We start from the raw sequence: 13,075 nt of genomic DNA, 5'->3' as shown, positions 1-13,075 counted from the left end.
TAAGCTACCACAACAATTTATTGAAATAATCAAACTTTATTCATACTTAAATTTAGCATACTTAACAAAATTCAAATTTATTGAACAAAAATATATCATATTCATAATTAAAAGAAAAAAATTATTTTGAGTGGAAATAATTTCAATTTTCGATCCCCCCAACTTAAAATGAACAATGTCCTTATTGCTTAAAGTGAATAGATACTATAAACCAGGTAGGATTTCAGAAAAGAGGAGGTGACTAAATTTGACTGCTTAAGTACCAAGCTCTTCCTAGATCCAATCCTATACATGTATATACCTATTGCCACACTTTATACTTTACTACTTGTCCATATTTACTTTTGATTCCCATCTCTTATTTTATTGTGCAGATACAAAAAAATTCCAAATTAATCCTAGTTCTAAGTTAAGTTGATAAAATTAATATATAAATTATAAACAATATAATTATTTATTAAAGTTTATCAAATTATTAATAATATTAAAGATATTTATTCTAGATGTTTTTTTTTGAAAATATTCACAAAGAAAGACACCTAGATTTTTTATTATTTACGAAAAGAGCTACTAAATTTTAAAAACAATTCAATTAAGTCCCTAGACTTAATGAAAATTTAAAATTGAGTTGCAAATTAAAACTTGGATCAAAATTGACCCTTTTATTTGAAACTAAAAATTTATTTTTCCATTTAGGGGATAATTGCTTAGAAAATTATGTCAAAATAAATTCCCAGGAAAGAGTGGAGGGGTCACAAACGGTCCCGCTTAAGTTCCAATCTCCTAGACAGAATTTATTTAAACATACTTTACCCGAAAATATACCCTAAATAATTTATTCAAAAAGAGAAATTAAAAATTAAGTATCCGATAAAATGAACGAGGTTTTATCCCGTTCAATTTTATCTCTCCAATATGTTTCAGGCGCTGAGCATTAACTAGGAAATTACCTCCCTTACCTTGGAGTTCAACAACTCCGTATGGATAGACTTGGTGAATCGTAAATGGACCGGACCAACGTGATTTTAGCTTTCCTGGAAAGAACTTCAATCTTGAATTGAACAACAAGACTTTCTGACCTACTTCAAATTCTCGAACTCGAATGTGATTGTCATGCCATTTCTTGAGTCTTTCTTTAAGTAATTTGGCATTTTTATATGAGAACATTCGAAACTCTTCTAACTCTTTGAGTTGGAACATTCGTTTCTCTTTCGCGAGCCTAGGATCCAAATTAAGCTATTGAAGAGCCTAGTAAGCTTTGTGCTCTAACTCCAATGGTAGATGGCAGGCTTTCCCAAAGACCAACCTATAGGGTGACATCCCTAACGGTGTCTTGTATGTTTTTTTGTAAGCCTATAAAGCATCATCTAATCTTGTGGACCAATCTCGTTGGTTCGGGCAGACTACCTTCTCAAGTATGCCTTTGATCTCCTTATTTTCCAGTTCAGCTTGCCCATTTGTCTACGGATGGTAAGCTGTTGCAACCTTGTGTTTCACTCCGTGCTTGTCTAATAACCATTTTAACCACTTGTTCACAAAGTGGGATCCTTCATCCTTGATGATAGCTCTTGGGGTTCCAAACCTTGTGAACACATGCTTCTGCAGAAACTTCATCACAACCTTAGCATCATTTGCCGGATTCGCCTCAGCCTCGAACCACTTAGACATATAGTCTACTGCTACTAGTATGTACTTGTGACCCCAAGACGGAGGAAAAGGACCAAGAAAGTCAATACCCCATACATCGAATAATCTACCTCAATGATGTTTGTTCGAGGCATCTCATTTCTGTTGGTGACATTTCCATCCCTTTGACATCGATTACAGCTCTTCACGTAAGCATATACATCCTTGAATAGTGTTGGCCAAAAGAATTCGGCTTTCAATACTTTGGCCGCTGTACATGTACCTCCGAAGTGTCCCCACTTGGAGCTGAGTGACAGTGGTATAAAATCTTTGGTATTTCATCTCCTGCCACGCATCTCCTGATCATCTGATCTGCACACTTTTTAAACACATATGGCTCTTCCCAGAAATAGTACTTCATATCGTGAAGAAACTTTTTCCTTTGTTGATACGTCTTACCAACTGACATCAAAACACAAGCTAAATAGTTAGCGATATGAGCGAACCAAGGGGTATTATGGACATGATTTACCTTCACGATATGTTCATCTGGAAATGTCTCCTGAATTGGTATAAGAGGAGAATTCTCTTCTTGTGGCTCCAATCTGGACAAGTGATCTGCTACTTGATTTTCGACTCCCTTTCGATCTTGAATTTCTAGATTGAACTCTTGAAGTAGAAGTACCTATCAGATCAGCCTCGGATTAATGTCTTTCTTCGCAAGTAAATACTTAATTGACGAGTGATCTATATAGACAGTCACTTTGGTACTTACCAGATAAGATCGAAACTTGTCGAAAGCAAACACAATAGCAAGTAACTCTTTTTCTGTTATCGTATAATTTAGTTGAGCTCCTGTTAGGGTTCAAATTTCGTAGTAGATGGGATGAAAAACTTTGTTCCTTCGCTAGCCCAAGACAGCTCCAATTGCGAAGTCACTTGTGCCACACATCAATTTGAATGGCAAATCCCAGTCTAGTGTGACGATTATGGGTGCCATGACTAATCGATTCTCCAAATTGTTGAAGGCTTTTAAGCATTACTCATCAAAGTTGAATATAGATTCCTTCTCCAATAATTTGCATAAGGGTTTAGCAACTTTGGAGAAGTCCTTGATAAATCTTCGATAAAAATAGGCGTGGCCCAAAAAGCTCCTCACACCCTTTACAGATGTTGGAGGTGGGAGTTACTCAAGAACGTCTACCTTTGCTTTGTCTACCTCGATCCTATGTCTCGTTATCTGATGCCCTAGAACAAATCCTTCTCGTACCATAAAATGACACTTTTCCCAGTTGAGTACGGGATTCGTTTCTTCGCATCGCCTTAGTACCTTAGTTAGATTGGCTAAGCAATCATCGTAAGTATCTCCGAATACTGAAAAATCGTCCATAAAAACTTCCAAATATTTCTTAACCATGTCAGCAAAAATAGACATCATACGTCTTTGAAATGTAGCAGGTACATTACATAAACCAAATGGCATGCGTCTAAATGCAAACGTACCGTACGGGCAGGTGAATGTTGTGTTGTATTGATCTTCCAGTGCTACTGTAATCTTATTATACCCTGAGTATCTATCGAGAAAACAGTAGTAATCTCATCCTACGAGTCTATCCAGCATCTGGTCTAAGAATGGCAAAGAAAAGTGATCTTTCCTAGTCACATTGTTTAGCTTCCGATAATCGATGTACATTCTCCATCCCTAACCGTTCTAGTCGGTATCAACTCGTTGTTCTTGTTCTGTACGATCGTGATACCTCTTTTTTTTGGCACGCACTGGACCGGGCTTACCCATGAACTGTCTGAGATGGGATAGATGATACCCGCATCTAACCACTTGATGATCTCTGTTTTTACTACGTCTTTCATGATAGGGTTCAGTATCCGTTGTCCATCGATCGTCCCTTTTTTACCATCTTCCAGGATAATCTTGTGCATGCATACAGATGGACTAATACTGTGAATATTGACTATGGTCCATCTGATGGCCTTCTTGAATTGTTTCAGAACTAAGATAAGTTTCTCTTCTTGCTCAGTGGTCAATTCTATTGAAACAATCATAGACAGAGTAGAAACGTTACCTAAATAAACGTATTTTAAATGAGAAGGTAATACCTTGAGTTCTAATTTAGGTGGCTCCTCAATTGACGCTTTTGGTTGAGAATAGTCCCTCTTTTCTAAATCCAAAGATTCAAAGTGAGATTACGGATTAAATCCCCTTTGATTAGCTTCTAGCAAAGCTAAGTATTCATTCTCCTCTTCATCATTTGGAGGATCCAATGTCAAAATTCTTTCCAGTGGGTCCTCAACACAGTTAGTTCCTTTTCCACTATTGAATCCTTTAAACCGGACACCGCAGAGCAATCATCCATTGTGTTAGGAAATCGCATAGACTTAAAGACGTTAAATGTTACCTAATCATCCTAAACATGCATAGTGAACTCGCCCTTCTGTACATCAATAAGGGTCCTTCCAGTTGTTAGTAACGGCCTTCCTAGGATGATTAGTACTTCTTTGCCTGCTTCAAAATCTAGAATTACAAAGTCATCAGGAAAGATAAACTTATCTACACGTACCAATACGTCCTCGATTTTTCCTTCTGCATGTGCTAAGGATCGATCTGCTAGTTGAAGCCTAACTATAGTTGGTCTAGCTTCTATCCCCAACTTCCTAAATATTGTCATAGGCATCAAGTTGATACTTGCACCTAAGTCACATAATGCCTTACCACAATATGTTGCTCCAATGTTGCACGGTATGGTAAAACATCCAGGATCCTTCAATTTTAGGAGTAGTTTGTCTTGAAGATATGCACTGCATTCCTTCGTTAGAGCTACCGTCTCAAATTCTCCAAGTCTCTGTTTCTTAGAGAAGATATGTTTCATAAACTTCACGTAGTTTTGCATTTTCTCAAGTGCTTCAACCAACGGGATGCTGATGTGAAGTTGCTTGAGTACGTCAAGGAACTTCTTGAATTGAATCTCCTACTTCTGTTTCTGAAGTATTTGAGGGTAGAGTGGTGGTGGTTTCATTACTGAGACTGATTTTGGTTGATTCGTCTTTGGCAGTAATTCTGTATCTAACGACATTATTAGTTGATCAGAATTAGCTAGTCCTGAGGTTACTTTGTCGTGTTTTACAGATTCTGGTTTTGGTGAAACTGGAATTTCAACACTTGGTTGAACTTCTTCTGAATCTTGAGCGTCATCTTGCTCCTTTGCAACTTCGATAGTGTTGGGCTCTACTGTCTTTCCTCTCCTCAATGTCAATGCTTTACAATGTTCCTTCCCCAGATTTCTCGAATTCTATGTGTCACTAGTTAGAGCATCTTGTGGTCGGTTCTTGAGCTCAGTAGCAAGCTGGCCCACTTGATTCTCGAAATTCCTTAGAGTGGCGTCGTTTTTTGCCATGTATGCCTTTAATAGATTCTCTAAGCTTTTGGATGGTTCTGCTTGGGTTGGTTTCTGAACTTGTTGGGGGAAACTAGGTGGCTGAGTTGGTCTAGGATGGGCGTAAGTGTTACTGGTTCCAGCCCTTGGTTACTCCAGGAAATATTCGGGTGATTTCGCCACGATGAGTTATAAAAGTTGGATTGCAGTCCTTGCCTCCCTCGGTTTTGCTTTTGGTTACCCATGTAATATACAGATTCGAGGTTCGATAGATATTCTTCAAACAAATGTCCTTTCCCACAATATACACAGACTATATTCTCAAATTGGTTAGGTGGTTGGGCTGTAAAACTATTAGATCCATTAGTGGTAAGATTCTTAAGTATTGATGATATTGAAGATACCTGTGATGCGAGTGAAGTGAGAGCATCCACTTCATGTATTCCAATGACTCATCTTCCTGACGCTGCTCAATTGGTTGGCCATTGAGAATTGTTGCTGGAAATCCTCTCAATAATTTCGTAAGCCTCATTATAAGGCTTAGAAAGGAGAACACCATTAGCAGAGGTGTCCACTACCATCCTCGTGTGAGCGTTGAGACCATTATAGAATGTCTCAAGTTGAATGCAATGTAGGATTCCATGATGAGGGCACTTTTGTAATAACTCTTTGTACCTTCCCCATGACTCATACAGGGACTCATCATCCATTTGTTGGAAGGCAGTGATCTCATTCCTCAACTTGGCATTCTTGCTCGGCGGGAAATACTTCATGAGGAATCTCTCAGCTAACTCTTACCATGTAGAAATGGAGTTTGGTGGCAATGAGTTCAACCAGGCACGAGCTCTGTCCCTTAGCGAATATGGGAATAGCTTCAGTCGCAATGCATCTTCGGGTACTTTGGCTAACTTGAAAGAATCGCTTACTTCCATAAATAGTCTTAAGTGAAGATGAGGATCTTCAGTAGGCATTCCACTGAATTGGCCCACAGTTTGAAGCATCTGAAACATGACTGGCTTTAGCTCGAATTATTGTGCCACGATTTTGGGTTTCCTAATACTCGGATTAAGATCGTTAAATACTGATATGACATACTATCGTAAAGCTCTATCCCTATCATCAGCAATAAGGATAGGATTTTGAGCAAGGTTTGCTCCGTTTCCTTGATTCATATTCTCAAATTTTATCTCTTCGGTCATTCTCTGGTTCACTTGTCTTTTTCGCTGTCGAAAGGTTCGTTCTATTTTAGGGTCCACAGGGAGTAAGTCGATAATCTGGGCAATACTCATAAACACCTAAAATAATCACAAAAATATTAAGTAAGTAAAGATTTAAACAGGAAAATAAATAAACAAAAATGTAAAACAGATTCACAAATAATGGGTTTTTTTTAAAACAGTCCCCGGCAATGGCGCCAAAAACTTGAAACGACAAAAATGTACAACTGTATACAATTGCAACAAGTAATAAAGTGACAAGTAAATGTCGAGTTATTGTACCAACAAGGACTGTAAAAAAGAATATTTATGAAATTAATGTTAAACCACTTTGGTGCTGGAAAATATTTTGGTTTACGGATGATTAAAAACTAAGGGTTAAAAACTAAGTAAAAAAAATTAAAAATAAGAAGGTTCTAATGCACGATTTCAAGTAAGATTTAATCAAGAAGATATAATTGTGTTGGATTAATTACATTCCTTTAACTTAGAATTATTAAACTTATGTTCATACTGCTACAAAGAAATTCACGGCAACTTGGTAATTTGGTAACTATTGCTCATACATACTTATTAAATTAATCAATCTCTTGAACATTTTTCTATGTCAATCCAAGTGATTAATCAATCTTCACAAGAATATAAAAGATCAAGTGAGGTAACAGAGTATTCTAACTTGAAACAGTTTAATCATAATAATCTTGCAAGTTATGCAAGGCATATGTATCGCCAAATACAATGCTAAATTAACTTCAGCAACCTTAGAAGAATAAACATGCACTGATTAAGTATTGTGTCGATTAATTACAATTTCAATATGATTTAATAATTAATTCATTAGTTATCTAACAATTAATATTGCAAGAATAACTTAGGCATGATTTTACTTAATTAAGCATCTTACCAAGGCCTATAACAACACAAACACAATTTCAATAATTCAAGCAGACAAAATAAAATCAACCCAACACGGATTCAATTCAAGTTAGATTGATTAAAATAACAATTTCAATAGCATAAATATTCATAAACATGTTTTTCAAAACAACAACGATATTTAAAGAGATAGGGAACAAGAAGCAAATCCAGTGTTTCTCCGTGGCTTGACTAATTTCTCTATTCTTCGTTCTCCGTTGTCCTTGGCTATCAAGGTGGCTTATGAACACTTTAATTTCTGCTCAACAATGGCTGATGAGGACCTCTTTCCCAAGAGAAGAAATCGACACTTGAACAAAAGGAGAAATGGGAAGGAAAAGTTTAGGGAAAGTGAGATAGAAGAAGAGAGAATGAGAGTGTGATGGATGAGTTGAATGATCAGCAAGACGTGACTTTTATAGCTGATTCTGGCTACTAAAAATAGAAAATTCCATCAGCAAAAGAGACCCCCCTTGGCTGGCCACACACATGGCAAAGTTGAGAGATTCAACTTTGCTAAAAATAGCCTGGGGCAAATCCATAAAGCCACATTGTTTGGAGGGGTTTGGATGCAAGGTTGAAAGTTCTTCAAGGGCTTCTTTGCAAGCTTATTTAGTCAGATAAAATGCTGATTTGGGTCAGCATATGGATGGTTCTCGACATCCCAATTGGTGGCTAGTTTGGTTCACTAGATTTGTTTCAACTAATGCGGTTCAACTAGACCTTTTTTTTCATATTTATTTAATAATAATTTATTTAGCCCAAATTAAATTGGGAATAAATTAAAATTAATTATATTATGAATTAACACATATTTTGGACCCTCTTAGGCTGGAAATAAATTTGCCTCGATGCTTCAAATTGCTTCTCGGTTTTATTCTTCGAGCATTGTCTGTCGAGCTAATTTTTTCCCTTTGTGCGAATCTGTCGAAAATAGTCAAAATTAATCAAAATTAACTATAAAAATAATTAAAATTCATCATGTTCATATTTGTAATAAAATTTAATTATTTTATAATATTTAATTATTTTTCAACAAGAATTTAACCGAAATGGCATGATTTTAAGTTAAAAAGGGCATGTAAAAACACATAAATTTTCGTGTTTCCAATACCCCATCATCAAACAGACACAAATGGACAAACATATCCCTTAACTCAAACATTACTCTTCTGCTTAAGGCATCAACCACTACATTAGCCTTCCCAAGATGATACTCAATCGTGCAATCATAATCCTTTAGCAGCTCAATCTATCTTTGCTGCCTCAAATTAAGCTTTTTCTTGGTGTGGAGATATTTGAAACTCTTATGATCCGTGTAAATAATACATTTCTCACTGTACAAATATTGTCTCTATATTTTAAGAGCAAAAATGAAAACTACCAAATCCAATTCATGAGTCGGATAATAGTACTCATGTGGCCTATGTTGTCTCGAGGCATAAGCTACCACTTTTCTGTCTTGCATCAGAACACACCCAAGCCCAACATGCAAAGCATCATTGTATACCACATAGTCTTTACTAAATTTCGGCTGAATTAAAACGTGAGCCTTAGTCAATGCGGATTTTAACCTTTCAAAACTAGCCTGCTGTTGATCTGACAACTTAAAAGTTGTGTTCTTCCTTAACAACTTAGTCAAGAGGCTGCTATCATGGAAAAACCCTAAAGAAATCTCCAATAATATCCTATCAAACCTTGGAAACTTTGAATCTCAAATAATTTTTTTTGGTTTCTTCCAATCCAAGTAGCTTTAACCATTTTCGGATCCACAAGGATTCCCTTAGCATATACCACATAACCCAAAAACATAACCTCCTTCAACTAGAACTCACACTTGCTAAGCTTAGCAAAAAGATTCTTCTCACGAAGAATCTGCAAAACTACCCTCAAATGCTCATCATGCTCAGAGTTCGGCTTAGAATATACTAATATATCGTCAATGAACACGACTAAAAATTGGTTAAGGAAAGGCTGGAAGACACGGTTCATGAGATCCATAAATGAGATCGGTGCATTATTCAATCCAAATGGCATAACTAGAAACTCGAATAACCATAACCAGTCCTAAATACAGTCTTGGGTACGTCAGATTCCTTCACCTTAAGTTGGTAATACCCAGATCTCAAATGAATCTTAGAGAAGACAGTTGTACCCTTGAACTGATCAAATAGATCGTTGATCCTTGGAAGGAGATAATTATTTTTTACAGTCAGCTTTTTTAGTTGTCTGTAATCGATACATAGCCGAAGTGTGCCATCTTTCTTCTGAACAAATGATATCGGTGCACCCCAAGGTGAAACATTGGGTCTTATGAAATCTCGATCTAAGAGTTCCTGAAGTTGGACTTTTAACCTCTTTAACTCTTTAGGTGCCATGCGATAAGGAGCACTAGACACCGGTGTTGTACCCTACAGCAACTCAATATTGAATTCCACTTTCCAATTTGGAGGTAATCTTTGTAGTTCCTCAGAAAAGACATTCAAGAATTCTCTTACTATTTGAATACTGTCCATGAAAGGATCAACTGCACTCACATCTCAAACATAGACTAAAAATGCCTCACACCTTTTTCAAACCATTTTCTTGGCTACCATAACAGATCACATTGGACAGATAGTTTTGCTGCTCGCTGACCATAACAATTTCCTTTCCAGACCTTCTTTTGAACATCACTCTCTTCAAAGCACAATCTAGGTGCTCGACCAACCAATTCATTCCAAAGATTAGATCGAAGTCACCGAAAGGTAGCTCATCAAGTCAACAGGAAAAATTTCCTCTTGAATTTCCAAAGGACATCTCTTATAAATTTTATATACCACTACATATTGTCCTAAAGGGCTGACTATAGTAATAGTACTATCAGTTTTCTCTACCCTAATCCCCAGTTTTACAGCCACATCACATGCAATATCTATCAATGTCAATCAAAATTAAGACACGGAATGAATAATAAAGGTACCTGCGATGACATCAGTTGCATCTTTGTCCTCTCAGTGTCTAGCCACATATACTAATGTAGGCTACATAGCCTCAGCTCGATTTGTATCCTGATTTGATGCTCTCTGTCCCAGATTAAGACCATTGTGATTCTGATTATGGCCTCTCTGAGCAACCTAATTACATCTCTAATTCTAACCTTTGACTAAACGCTAATTCTGAATCGGAGCATACATCTAAACAAGCCAGTGAGGAAATCCTTAACTCTATGTTCCATCAAACCACAACCCAAACAAGATGGCGCCTCTCATAGTATTGACATATCTGAACCCAACCATCTCTAAGGCCTATTGTTACAATATTTTGTTGTGGCCCAACCTCTTTAGCTCACTTAATAGAACGTGAATTTGAGCCAGCAGAGCCAACCACCCTATTAAGTTGAAATTTTTATTTATCCTTTTTTTCGTGCTCCACGTACTTAATCTCCTTAACAATCTTGGTTTTCTCGACCATTGCTTCAAATACTCACTCCTGATGTGGGGGTTACTTGATCTTTAAGGTCATCCTTCAGCCCCCCTTGAAGCGCAAAATCTTATCCTACTCCATCGCCACCATACCAGGTGCATAGTGACTTAGTCTTTAAAACTCAGCCTCATACTATGAAACTGTCATGTCAACCTGCTTTAATTCTATAAACTCCAATCGTCGAGCCTTAACATATCGGATAACCACATACTTTTTCTAGAAGGCATCCAAAAAGTACATCCAAGTGATACGCTCAAGCAGCGTACCCCTAACCATTACCTACCACCATTTGTAAGCCTCGTCCCTTAGGAAAGACATGACGCCCTCAAGTTTTGACTCCGGAGTGCAGTCCATATTCTCCAAAATACGCTTCACCATTCTAGCAACACCCTTAAATAACTCTTCCCATTCGAACGAAGCCTTTAGCAATAGACCCATGATTTGATTACTAGACTGCGCCCCAACGACCCTCTATAATACCCTCAACATAGCTTAGGACATTGCACCATCCCCATTGTATCCATTATCAAAATCTTGATTATCCATATTTCTACCCTCAATAGTGGGTGATTCATGGTCTCATTAGGTTTAATTTTCGGTGCAGGCTCTTACGACACAAACAAATTAACTGAAACCATTAGAGGTCGACTTCTACGACCTCTCCGACCACAATTTTGCATACCATGTGTATTCATTACAAAGTCTTATGAAATCTACAATTTAAGAGTAGAGAGTTTTTTTAGTTTTCTTAGAGGTTAAAGTTCTTCTCATGTTTAGTTTCAATTCTTTTACTTAGAATTTTATGCAATATTCCTCAATGTTTCTCTAGAGTTTTCAGTATTGTTACTATGGCCATTGACATCGAAACTTTGGACTTCGTCATTTTCTTTGTATTTTTTTCAAAATTACTGTGATTTGTTTTTCCCAAAATGCCCCTTTTTTTAATGTGTGCATACAGACTCATTAAAAAGACAATACTCAGCCCAAGGTTTTGAACCTAGGCTTTGATACAACTAAATGTAACCTCCCTAAACCGACCTAAACATTATGGCTAGATCGTGAATATTACATTAGTCATCTAAAGGATTAAGTAAATTTACGAAACATAAAAAAACCTAATCTAACTCTCGTTGGGAAAAAACTCGTGGTTGTTTTTTAGCTAGTTTAGAAAACATACATTTATTTAGCCGTCGAATCTTAATACTCATTTTTATTATTGATAGTAATGTTTAATCAAACTCGTTGTTTATCACTTTGTTTCGTAAAATCTCGTTACCTTTTAATGCAACGAAAAATGCTAATTATGTCAGGTTATAATTAGTTCGAATAACATGCATTTTTCGGTTATCATATATATGCAATGTGTTTAATAAATGCATGCATAAAAACAAATCCTAAAACAACAAACCAAAGCCCAAAATTAAACATTACAATCCAAAAACCAAATAAAACTTATTAAAAATATTTAAAGTTGAAATAGTTTGAAGTCCATGAAATATTTGCATGTCGGGTTCGGTCCTAGTCTCGATCATTACTTGAGAAGTTAAGACTAGGGGGTGTGAGCATATAATAGCTCAATGTGAGTCAACAATAGTATAAATAATCAACGATTTCATTACAATTCAATACATGAGACATCTCAATAACATTTCAATATCGCATGTATAAGTCATGGAAATGATGCAATGCAAAGGAGATTACCTACCTATGCACATGCTACACACCATAAGTTCTTTAGAATTTGTCATCCAAACACCAAACAATGCTAGCCGAAGCTCAATGTGGATAATACCACTGGTACGGTAGTGTAGTTATACTTCCAATAAATAAACAAATAAGCTGCCAGTAATTTTGTGGACAAGCCATCAATAATAATTTGTAGGATAATACATTGCCACTAGGTTGTGAATACACAACGTGGTTGCATATAAAAATTGCCAATAATACGATCAAATCACCAATCTCCTCGGTACTCCTGGTGTAGTGCACTAACAACAATGATGCAGACTTAAATTACCGTCGGTACTCTACGGAACTCCTTCGTCAAGCACAATAACCCACCCCAAGCAAATGTAATATGGCATACAATCAGTGAGCAATTCGTGCTATCAATATTGGTCATGGTACAGTGGAATGCTTAACATGAATATCAACAATTAGTGTCGATGCACACTTTACATGCTTTTCACTTAACAAATGGTTTTAGAATATAATTATGCTTTTAGTACATGATCAATTTAGATTTGCACTTAATCAAACAATCAATTTAACAGTTTCATTGGTATGTAGCATATGATACAATCTAGTCATGCTTTAATACGCGGTTTGAACAATGGCATTGTTCGTTGAACATTACACCTGCATCCTACATTCAGTAAACTCGATATACATCAATTCAAAACATGTAATATTCATCATACATCAATCCATAACATTGGAAACCAATCAAACACTCAAGTGTCA

General features: G+C 36.5%; 1 non-coding gene across 1 annotated transcript; it reads left to right on the top strand.

Moving 5' to 3' along the window:
- Positions 1-5,651: 5,651 nt before the first annotated feature.
- LOC128036280 (small nucleolar RNA R71) lies at positions 5,652-5,758 on the top strand. Its single transcript, XR_008193078.1, has one exon. It is a non-coding gene; the product is annotated as a small nucleolar RNA R71 (small nucleolar RNA).
- The last annotated feature ends 7,317 nt before the right edge of the window (positions 5,759-13,075 follow it).

Source organism: Gossypium raimondii, chromosome 13 (genome assembly GCF_025698545.1).
Source record: "Gossypium raimondii isolate GPD5lz chromosome 13, ASM2569854v1, whole genome shotgun sequence".
In the NCBI taxonomy this organism is placed as follows: Eukaryota; Viridiplantae; Streptophyta; class Magnoliopsida; order Malvales; family Malvaceae; genus Gossypium; species Gossypium raimondii.
Note: the sequence above shows the minus strand (reverse complement) of the source record. Positions and strands in the feature narration are given on the sequence as shown.